Source organism: Triticum dicoccoides, chromosome 3B (assembly GCF_002162155.2).
Source record: "Triticum dicoccoides isolate Atlit2015 ecotype Zavitan chromosome 3B, WEW_v2.0, whole genome shotgun sequence".
Classification (NCBI taxonomy): domain Eukaryota; kingdom Viridiplantae; phylum Streptophyta; class Magnoliopsida; order Poales; family Poaceae; genus Triticum; species Triticum dicoccoides.
The window spans coordinates 515,423,386-515,435,292 of NC_041385.1; positions in this window are offsets into that span (position 1 = coordinate 515,423,386).

Sequence of the window (11,907 nt, forward strand, 5' to 3'; positions counted from 1 at the left end):
GCCCGGGGCTTCAAACCGCCCGGCTCTAAATTTTACCAGGATGTGTTAGCCAATTTTCAACTCCGCCCGCAAGATACTGGCCCCAATTCTGTTACCAACTTATGTCACTTCCAAGTGCTCTATGAGGTATACCTTCAAGAGAAACCCACTGTTGAATTGTTCAGAGACTGCTTCCACTTAAACCGCCGCACAGAATTCACTGACGGTCCCAATACCGAATTGGGCGGTGTGGCAATTCAGAAAAGGAAAGAAATCACTTATCCCCATGCCAGACTACACATTCACCCCAAGGAGTGGAATGCAACATGGTTTTATTGCAAAGATACCTCCCCTGATGATGAAAATCCTTTGCCTGGCTTTCGTCCGGAGCAGCTCAGCAATACACACCCCTTCCCACAAAGGTTAAATGCCAAGGAAAGGAGTAAATATGCCCCGCAATTATCCAAGCTCCGAGCCTTCATGGCCAACGGTTTAATAGGAGTAGACCTCGCACGTTGTTGGATATCATGGAGCATACTGACTCTCAGCCGGCGCTCCGGTTTAATGTGCGAGTATACTGGTAGCGTTGATGACCCACTCCGACACACCAATATCTAGCTCTCCGATGATGAAGTCACAGAGGCTGTGAATAAAATGTTGAATGAACCGGAACACCTCTGCGCTCAAACTGGCCTGTCCCCTTTCTGTGCTACCAACAAACCGCCAGCTGTAAGTTTCTGATTGCGTTTTTTACTGAACCTGTTATTGCTATCTCTGTCTGACATCAATTGCTGCTTAACCAGGGTGATAATCCGTTTTGGAGCAAGAAGCTTCCACAAGACAAACCGGAGAAAACAGAACGGTCAACCCGGCTCAAGACCAAGGTTGTCAAGAAGCCTGCTAAAAAGAGGAAACCACTGCTTCATCTGATCCGGCTGTTGATGATGATGTGGGTAACTCGGACCTTGAGGTAGAACTTGATTCACTAGGCTTACTTTTTACACGCCTTATTGATGATGATACTTGTCAAGACGACGCTGAAGCCAGTAATGCTGATGTCGCTGAGGTAATTATTCTCTCTTCCAATTCAGATCCTTTACCTTTGCCAAAATTTCGCCAAGAAAACCGAAAAGTTAAATTTTCTCATCCTCTTGCTTACTTGGATCCCAAATTTCTTATGAAGACTCAGCAACATGAAGCTCTCCGCACAACCCGGCACAGCGGCCAGGTAGTTACCTCCGCCGGTTTACCAAACAGTCCGGTTTGAAAATGCTGCTCTGAGGTCTCCGACCTTTTTATTAATTTATGTCCTAAAGCGGGTTTCATCTGTCAACCTCTTAATCCGTCCGACTCCGATTATCAGGTTACTTCCCATTCTTCTTCTGGTGAATCGTCGGCCACTCAGCTGCCACCACTGAAAACGGTTCTTGGGTAAGCTAGACTGAATGTATGCTTCTGATATATCACATTATAACTTATGCTCTTCCTTGACTCTTTGTTTCTCTTTCAGGGCTAAACCTAAACCAAGAAAGAAAGCCCGCCTGAATAAAGCGCCCGAGGAAGACGCTGCCCCTGAACAGGATAAAACACCAGATCTTGAAGCGTTCACTCCTGAAGATATTCCCAATGATCCTCCTTTGCAAGATGATGCCATTACTGATAAAAGGCCTATCGATACCTCAGTCCCAGTTGACCAGCCTGCCAGCTCCGTCTGGATTGATAGATCCCGCAGTCCTTCAAAGCCTGCCGATAAACCGACCACACCAACGCAAACGGCGAGTCCAAGGATGATGACGTTGTAATTACCGGCGTAGGTCGCTTTGAACCAGGGAATCCTGTCGCTTTGGCCAAGCATACTGTGAAAGAAGATTTTTCTGTCATTAACAAAGGCAAATGGGATGTTGATCTGGAAACATATGCTGCTCTGAGTGCCCGAGATCTTCATTCTGGTTACTTGAACCGGCTATATACTAGTCGTGACTATGAAGCTGGTATGATAAAGATGATGAGAGATAAATCTGAGGTAACTTACTTGTGCTTCTTCTTTCTTTAATTACTGCCACTGTATTAATCCTCCTAGCCCCCAAGGGCCGGTTTGTAACCTTCTTCAAACCGGGACTTGAATATAGTCCTCAGTACGTTGAAATCCATCAATGTAGCCCCCAAGGGCCGGTTCAATTTAGTATAGTTAAACCGGGACTCCAATAAAGATTCTAACATCAGAACATAACTGAGTAGCCATTAGCCCCCAAGTGCCAAGTTGAATACCTGTATTGAGCTTTGGACTTTACGATTTAGTAATAGATGAAAATTGAAGGTGCATTAGCCCCCAAGTATCAAGCATATAACTTGTTATATGGTTGGTACTTAAAATTCTTGTACCGTTTGCTGAAAGCCAAGCACTGTCTTTATGCAGGCTGAAGTGAGGATCAAAGAGGACCGGATTACTGATCTACAGGAAACTTTGAAAACCCAACAAGCTGAAACCGACAAGGCAAGGGAAGAAATAACCAGCGCTTTGAGCATCACAGAACAGCTGAAAGAGGGCTTCAAGAAGGAGCGGACTGATTGGGCCACTGAGAAGGCCGATTTAATAAAAAGAGCTAAAAACGCTGAAGCTGCCCTTAAACCGGTGGTAGATGAGCTGACCGCCGTAAAGCGGCAAGTACATTCCATGACCGCTGCTATCTTTGGTAAGTTCCTTTTGGTTTCCTGGATAACTCTGGCCTGCTTATAATAGATCCGGTTTGTGATCTTTCCTGTATTGTTACAGGTACACGCATTGGTCACTTAGGGTCAGATGTTCGGAAGAAGTTGAAGGCTGCCTACACTTTAATTGAACAGCTATATACCGGAGCGCAACGGATCATCGCCACTGCATCTCATAACAATCTGGCACCCACTTTAATCCAAGACACTCTTAATAGGTTGTCAATGCTTCCTACTCGGATTGAAGAACTGAAAAAATCTGCTGCTCGAACTAGAGCCATCAACGCCTTAATCCGAGCAAAATCACGGGTGCCAGATTTCGATCATGTTGAAGCAGCTCAAGGCTATCCCAGCTTGAAGGAAGATGGCTCAGAGTTCAATGAAGATGATTTGAGGGCGATAAACCGTGCAGTACGCCCTCTGGCTTGTCAATTGGCTGAAGAGGCAGACTTGTCGCATTATCAAGCTCAGTACAATGATCAGAACAAACGAGTGCCTGCACCCACTCCTGAAGCGGAGAATCTGATTCCTCCAACCCGTAAGCATACTTACGCTCCTGATATTGAACCATCTTCTCTGATCCATGAAGAAGCTGTCTTTCAAGCTTTAATGGGAATCGACTGGACTACTGTTGATTTCCAGCCAATGGATAGAGATGAGGAAGCTGAAGCGGCGCAGGACAACCCACAACCGTCAGACCGGTTTGACGAACAGACTTGAACAGAAAGCCGGTTTAAATAGCTGCTTTATCATGATCCACCGGAACAACAATGATCTTATTTGGGCACCGCGTTGCCTTGTAATAGGATAGTCAATACTTCTGCTTTAAATATGCCTTCGTGCATAAGTACTGATGCTTTTGCTTGAAATCCTCAATTTATATTTCCTGTAATCAGAAAATCTTGAACTGCGGTGGCGGTTATACCGCCAACCGGTTTATAACCTTGATATATATATATATATATCAATGTATTTAAAACATATAATCAAATATGCGATACAAAATACCTGCCATCGCTGGGCATGAAGTTGGCTTAGCCAGGCTTGAAACAGAGTATTTATAAACCGTTATCATCAAAAGGGAGAAAATAACTCCCATGTAAACCGTGCTGGGTCATTATGAGCCCCCCTGCTACTTCATGATGTTAACAGGAAAGTTAAACCGGGCATATTTCTCCGGAATACAAATGAACCGATTTCCATCAGCTGAACCGGTAAAAAATGTTGTTGGTTTAAAGGAAACACAACAAAAATTGAAGAATAGTCATAAAAGAAATATGGCAGCAAAGGCAATGATAAAAACCGTTTGCAAAAACATGGTTTACTGAGCTGATCAGATGGTGTTACCATGGTCGGACAGGACCAAGCCGCCAATAGGAGTGACAATGGTTCAAGTCAGCCAGGTCCCCAAATGAAACCGTGGCATTTATGCCAATCAAAAGGCGTGGCAATGGTTCGGGTTCGACCAAGCCCCCAAGTGATTTTGTGGCCTTAGGCCGATCAAGAGGCGTGACTGGTTCAGACTTGACCATGTCCCCAAGTGATCTGGTGGATTTCACCTATCAAAAGGTGTCGCATTGGTTCGGACACGACCAAGGCCCCAAGTGATATCACAAAGCTTTTTTGAAAAGCAAATTTTCAAGGGGTAAACCGGAGGCCGCTTTAAAACAGAACCACTCCATGTAACCACGCATGATATGAAAGAACAGAGACCCCGCTTTAGCTGAGGCTCCGGTTTTATTATATCGATGATAATATATACACTGCCATAATATGTACATAGATAGAGCCGATGGCTCAAGTGTAGTAAGGCCGAAGATGAGCTATATTCCACGGCCTGTTGGTCTCCTCCTCTGATGTGCCTGAGTCTTTATGCTCTCAAATATCAATCAGATAGTATTACCTGTTGTGTAGATTCTTGCTGACCACGAAAGGTCCCTCCCAAGGTGGGGATAACTTGTGCATATCTGTCTGATTTTGGATGAGCCGAAGCACCAAATCTCCTTCTTGAAAAGTTCTGGTTCTGACCCGGCGACTGTGATAGCGACGAAGATCTTGTTGATAAATCACCGAGCGGGCAGCCGCTATGTCACGCTCCTCATCTAATAGGTCCAAAGCAGCTTGCCGTGCTGTCTCATTGTCCGCTTCAACATAAGCCGCCACACGAGGCGAATCGTGCCGGATATCACTAGGGAGAACCGCCTCTGCTCTGTAGACCATAAAAAACAGTGTGTATCCTGTAGATCGGTTGGGCGTAGTGTTGATACTCCATAGCACAGATGCTAGCTCTTCAACCCAACATCCCGGTGTTCTTTGCAATGGAACCATAAGCCGGGGTTTGATGCCTCGCAAGATCTCTTGATTAGCTCGTTCTGCCTGCCCATTGGACTAGGGGTGAGCCACTGATGATACGTCAAGTCTAATGTGCTCACGTTCACAGAATTCCCTCATAGCACCCTTGGATAAATTGGTACCATTGTCAGTAATGATACTGTGTGGAAAGCCAAACCGGAAAATCACCTTTTTAATGAACTGCACCACTGTAGCCGCATCACACTTGCTGACAGGCTCCGCTTCAACCTACTTGGTAAACTTGTCAACTACCACCAAAAGGTGGGTTTTCTTATCCTTGGATCTTTTAAAAGGTCCGACCATATCCAGCCCCCATGTTGCAAACGGCCAAGTAATTGGAATCATCCTCAATTCTTGAGCCGGCACATGAGCACGCCTTGAAAATTTCTGACAACATCACACCGTTTAACCAAGTCCTCCGCATCAGTATGAGCTGTCAACCAGTAAAACCCGTGACGAAACGCCTTAGCCACCAGAGATTTTGAACCGGCATGGTGACCACAATCCCCTTCATGGATTTCGCATGAAATTTCACAACCTTCCTCAGGAGAGATGCAGCGTTGAAACGCCCCTGATACACTGCAATGATGCAATTCGCCATTGATAATTGTCATAGATTTGGATCACCGGACTATGTGCCTGGCTAGAGTCTCATCCTCTAGCAACTCTCCCCGGTTCATGTACGCAAGATAGGGAACTGTCCAATCCGGTATAACATGCAGGGCTGCCACCAATTGAGCCTCCGGATCAGGAATAGCCAAATCCGCTTCACCTAGGAGCTTGACTGACGGATTGTGCAACACATCAAGAAAGACATTAGGCGGGACCGGTTTACACTGAGAGCCCAACCGGCTTAATGCGTCCGCCGCTTCATTTTTTCGACGATCCATGTGATCCACCTGATAACCCTTGAAGTGACCTGCAACAATATCCACCTCATGACGATATGCAGCCATGAGTGGGTCTTTAGAATCCCAAGTGCCAGACACCTGCTGAGCTACGAGGTCCGAGTCACCGAAGCACTTAACCCTACTTAGATTCATCTCTTTAGCCATTCGGAGACCATGGAGCAAGGCTTCATACTCAGCTGCATTATTAGTACAAGGGAACATTAAGAGGAGAACATAACAAAACTTATCACCTCGTGGGGAAGTTAACACGACTCCAGCCCCTGAGCCTTCCAATTGCCTGGATCCATCAAAATGGATAGTCCAATATGTGTGATCCGGTTTCTCCTCTGGTGCTTGCAACTCAGTCCAATCATTGATGAAATCAACAAGTGCTTGAGACTTCACCGCCGTCCGGGGTACGTACTTCAATCCGTGCGGCCCAAGTTCTATAGCCCACTTGGCAATCCGGCCGGTCGCCTCCCAGTTCTGTATGATATCGCCCAAGGGAGCTAAACTGACCACTGTGATAGGGTGCCCTTGGAAATACTGCTTCAACTTCTGGCTTGCCATGAAAACTCCATATACCAGCTTCTGCCAATGCGGATACCTTTGCTTGGATTCAATAAGCACCTCGCTGATATAGTAAACCGGCCGCTGAACCGGATACTCCTTGCCTGCCTCTTTGCGTTCTACCACAATAGCCACGCTAACTGCACGAGCATTGGCCGCTACATATAACAATAACGGCTCCTTGTCGACCGGAGCTGCAAGAACGGGCGGATTGGCTAATTGCCGCTTCAAGTCCTCCAGCGCTTCATCAGCAGCTGGACTCCAGATGAATTGATCTGTCTTTCTCAACATCTGGTATAAAGGGATGGCCTTCTCTCCGAGGCGGCTGATAAACCGGCTCAGGGCGGCGATCCAACCCGCCAAACGCTGAACATCGTTGATACACTTCGGTTTAGCCAGGGAGGTGATAGCCGTAATCTTCTCCGGATTAGCCTCAATTCCTCTGTTGGACACAAGAAAACCCAGTAACTTGCCTGCCGGAATACCAAAGACACATTTGGCAGGGTTAAGCATCATCTTATAAACCCGCAAGTTGTCAAAGGTTTCCTTTAAATCATCAACCAGCGTCTCCTTTTGTCTTGACTTGACTACAATATCATCCACATAGGCGTGCACATTGCGGCCGATCTGTTTATGCAGGCAATTCTGTACACAACGTTGATAAGTGGCTTGGGCGCTCTTGAGCCCAAAAGGCATAGATACATAGCAGAAGGCTCCAAAGGGAGTAATAAACGCCGTCTTCTCCTGGTCCTTAACTGCCATTTTGATCTGATGATACCCAGAATACGCATCCAAAAAACTCAAACGCTCACAACCCGCCGTGGCATCAATAATCTGGTCAATGCGGGGGAGGGAAAAAGGATCCGCTGGACAAGCCTTGTTAAGATTCGTATAATCCACACACATACGCCAAGTGCCATTTTTCTTAAGAACCAGCACCGGATTAGCAAGCCACTCTGGATGGAACACTTCAACAATAAAACCAGCTGCTAAAAGCCTGGCCACCTCCTCCCCAATAGCTTTACGCCTCTCTTCGTTAAACCGGCGGAGAAATTGCTTTACCGGTTTATACTTGGGATCAACATTAAGAGTGTGCTCAGCGAGTTCCCTCGGTACACCTGGCATGTCAGAAGGCTTCCATGCAAAAATGTCCCGATTCTCACGGATGAACTTGATGAGCGCGCTTTCCTATTTAGGGTCCAAGTTGGCACTGACAGTGAACTGCTTGGACGAATCGCCGGGCACGAAGTCAACAAGCTTGGTGTCAGCCGCTGATTTGAACTTCAGATCTGAATCATGCTCCGTAGTTGGCTTCTTCAAAGGAGTCATGTCCGCCGGATCAACATTGTCCCTATAATATTTTAACTCCTCCGTGGCACAAACCGACTATGCATAGGCCGCGTCACCTTCCTCACATTCCAAAGCAACGTTGCGGCTCCCATGAACCGTTATTGTCCCTTTGTGACCCGGCATCTTGAGCTGCAAATAGATATAACAAGGCCGTGCCATGAACTTGGCATAAGCCGGCCGCCCAAACAAGGCGTGATACGGGCTCTGGATCTTCACCACCTCAAAGGTTAGTGTCTCGGCTCGGGAATCATGCTCGTCCCCAAAAGCCACCTCCAGGGCTATCTTACCAACAAGATATGCTGATTTGCCAGGCACCACACCATGGAACACCGAATTAAACGGTCTGAGATCCTTGTCTGTTAGCCCCATGCGGCGGAATGTCTCATAGTATAGGATGTTAATACTGCTCCCTCCATCCATGAGTACCTTGGTGAATTTATAACCTCCCACCTGAGGGTCTACCACCAATGCCAACTGGCCCGGATTGTCAACCCGGGGGGGGGGGGCGATCCTCCCTGCTCCACACGATAGGCTGCTCCAACCAGCGTAAGTAACGCGGTATGGCCGGTTCAACAGAGTTCGCTGCTCGCTTATGAAGTTTCCGGTCGCGTTTATCCGAGCTACTTGTGAAAACGTGATATTGCCCATTGTTCAACTGTTTTGGCTGGCTCTGATAACCCGACCGCTACTGCTGCTGCTATTGGTTGTAACCCCCTTGACCGTTCTGATTATCTTGGTTATTATTACCGCCCTGATTGAAACCTGAACCGGAAGCTCCATCATGACCCGGCCCATGGAAACCGGATCCTGAGCCACCACCTGACCCACGGTCATACTGGAAGGCATTAGAGTTTTTAAATTCCTGCATAATGAAACAATCCTTCCAAAGGTGGTTAGCCGGTGCCTCCTTCGTCCCGTGTTTTGGGCAAGGCTGATTGAGCAAATAGTTTAAGTGATCCGGGTTAGGATTTGGAGCCCCATTACGATTCGCCGCTTTACCTCTGCGCCGCTAACCCTTGTCCTGCGCATTAGTGTTAGCCACAAAGTCCATGCTACCATCCACCTTACGCTTGCCTCCGTTTCCATGGCCCGCTGGTTTGTATTGATGCCCCTTAGAGTTGCTATTCTTTTTTCCCTTCCCTACTTCGTCATCATCAGTCTCGGGATCCTTGGTACTATCAGAATCAGCATATTTCACTAAAGCGGCCATGAGAGTTCCCATGTCATTACAGAACCGCTTCATACGCCCCAACTTCTGCTTTAGAGGCTTAAACCGGCAGTTGCCCTCCAGGGTTAAGATCGCCGAGTCAGCATTGATCCTGTCAGACGAGTGCAAGACTTCAGAAACGCGGTGTACCCAATGGGTTGTTGACTCTCCGTCCTCCTGAACACAAGCCGCCAAGTCTACTATGGATTTAGGCTGCTTACACGTATCTTTGAAATTTTGGATAAACCGGGTCCGCAACTGGGCCCATGAACTGATAGAATTAGGCGGCAGGCCCTTCAACCAAGTACGGGTTGTGCCTTCAAGCATCATGGTGAAGTACTTTGCACATGCGGTCTCATCCTCATCCAGCATCTCCATTGCCATCTCATAACTCTCTACCCACGCTTCTGGAGATAAATCAGCGGTGTAATTCGGCACCTTGCGCGGGCCCTTGTAGTCCTTGGGCAGGCGTACATTGCGTAAAGCGGGGACTAAACAGGGCACTCCCAAGCTAGATGCGACCCCTGGCCCGGCAGAGGTGGTAGGACGAACCGGTGTAAGCTGATCCGCCTCGTTCTGTGCTGCTAACTCGGCCTCCCTTCGTGCCCGGGCCCGGTCCACTACATCCTGAGCATCGAGAACACCACCGGCCGGGTTATTGCCACGGGCCGCTTCACGGCCCCGCGCATTGCTTGATATGGCCGGTTCATCCAGGCACCTACTATAGCTCCGGCTTGGACGAGGTGTGGAATGAATCCGATCGTGGCTGTATGAATATGCCTCCTGTTGAATCAAAGCGGTCCGAAGAAGTTCCTTAACCCGGCGCGTCTCTATTGCTTGCGGAGAGTCTCCTTCGACCGGGATAGCTTCTAATTGCGCAATAGCTACGACAAGATTGTCCATAGGATTAGAATAATGACCCGGAGGTGTCTGGACCGGTGGAGGAATCACAATGTTCTGCCGTGGAGGTTCCATCAGGCGGGGTTGGACCGTCGATCCTGGCCCTGGCGCCTCGACCCGGTTTACCTCCAGGTGCCCCGGCGGATTACTGGTTCCAGCTCCCGGAGTGTGAAAGAGATTTCGAGGGTCGAACCCTAACGGCAGGCGTGATCTGTGCTTCCGCTTCAAGACTTCCTGTGATGCATTCTGGTCGAGCATGAGCTTATAGGCCTGGGCGTCCAAAGCGTCCCGCTCTGCAGCCATCCTGTCCTTCTCTGCTGCCAGGTCGGCTTTGGCTTGTGCGATCTGCTCTTTCACCTTTGCAACCTCTGCATCATGGGCCCCCTGATCCGCCGGATTGGCCTCTGCCATAAGTGCAGCTAATGCATCAAACAGGTCAGACAGAACTTGAACCGGTGGGTGCACAAGGCCTCCTGCCCCTGCTGCCGCTACCGCTGCTGATCCGGACAACATTGCTGCTGCGGTCGAGGAGTGATTTGCCACCTGCGTACCAGCCATGAATATTCCAACCCAGTTGATCTGCTCAGGGGGGTCCGGAATACTGTCGCCATCGGAACAGCCCCTAATCTGGTCGTCTTGCAACTGGTACAATGATTCGGTCTCTCCGGTTGAGGACTCGTCGCCAGAATAGACGACGGTCTCGCTACTGTATTCTGACTCGTCCCCATGCTCTCCTCCGTGGATGACTCCCACGAAGGCACGCTTCACGGCCAGTTTAACCTGGGTAGATCTCGCACGCTGAGCCGTCTCGACGAGGTCGGTGCGGATGTCCGGCTTAGGCCCAGGCTCACCAATCTTGCCGATAAAAACGTGTATGCCACCAAAGGGGACCCGGTACCCGTACTCGATCGAGCCGGTTTCGGGAGCCCATCTTGCATCGTCGATGAAGAGCTTGCCGCGATGACTCTTGGTCATCTGGCCCATAGCATAGCCTTCGAGTCCTTTGAGCTTGCCCTCCAAGATCATCAAACCATCGTGCGATAGCCCCACGGTGGGCGCCAACTATCGTGGATTTGTCACGGCAGATGTCCTTGTGAAAGGACTTAGTCGTGGAGCCATCGCTACGGGTTAACTTGAAGGGGTTAAAGCGGACACAAAGACACAAGGGTTTATACTAGTTCGGCCCCTTCGATGAAGGTAAAAGCCTACGTCTAGTTGTGATGGAATTGATGTGGTTTCGATGGCTAGGGAGCAAACAAGCTTCGCCTAGGCTCGAGTTGTTGTTGTCTGTCCTTGAACCGCCGCCGGGTCGTCCCCTTATATACACGGGTGACGCCCGTCGGTCCACAGAGTCCCACACCGGTTCATACTCGTATCCCGGTTGGTCTGTCTCTATTCCTAACTTACAATCCAAGTTTACATATCAAGCCGGTTTACGGCTACAGGTTCTAAACCGACTACAGGCCTTGGGCCTTCATCTGCTTAATAACCTTTATACTACTAATGAAGCTAACCTGGCCCAGGTAGGCCGGTTCACACCTAGCAGTAATATCCCCAACACCTCCGACAGCCACCTCTACCTCAACCGCTTCAGCGACCAACCCAATGATGCTGAGGTCTACACGGCTACGGCAAAGTGGTTGTACACTTGTTGCATCACTTATTACTATAAATTCACATCGATCCATTAGGGCTATTTTGGTTCAACGGAAAAACATAGCAATAGGGAATTTTCCAATGGCACTCTACTATTCAATTATTCATGAATTTTGTTGAAAGGAACGAAGCAAAACATCCACCTGGACCTACTTTACAAAATCCTATGCATGAAAACAAGACCAAGTGCATTAGTGGCAGAATAACATTCTAACTGTACACACTTTCATATGGTTTCATTTTATTTTGGTCATGTTTCTTTGCATTCCTCTGCTCTTCCCATTCCTGTAAATC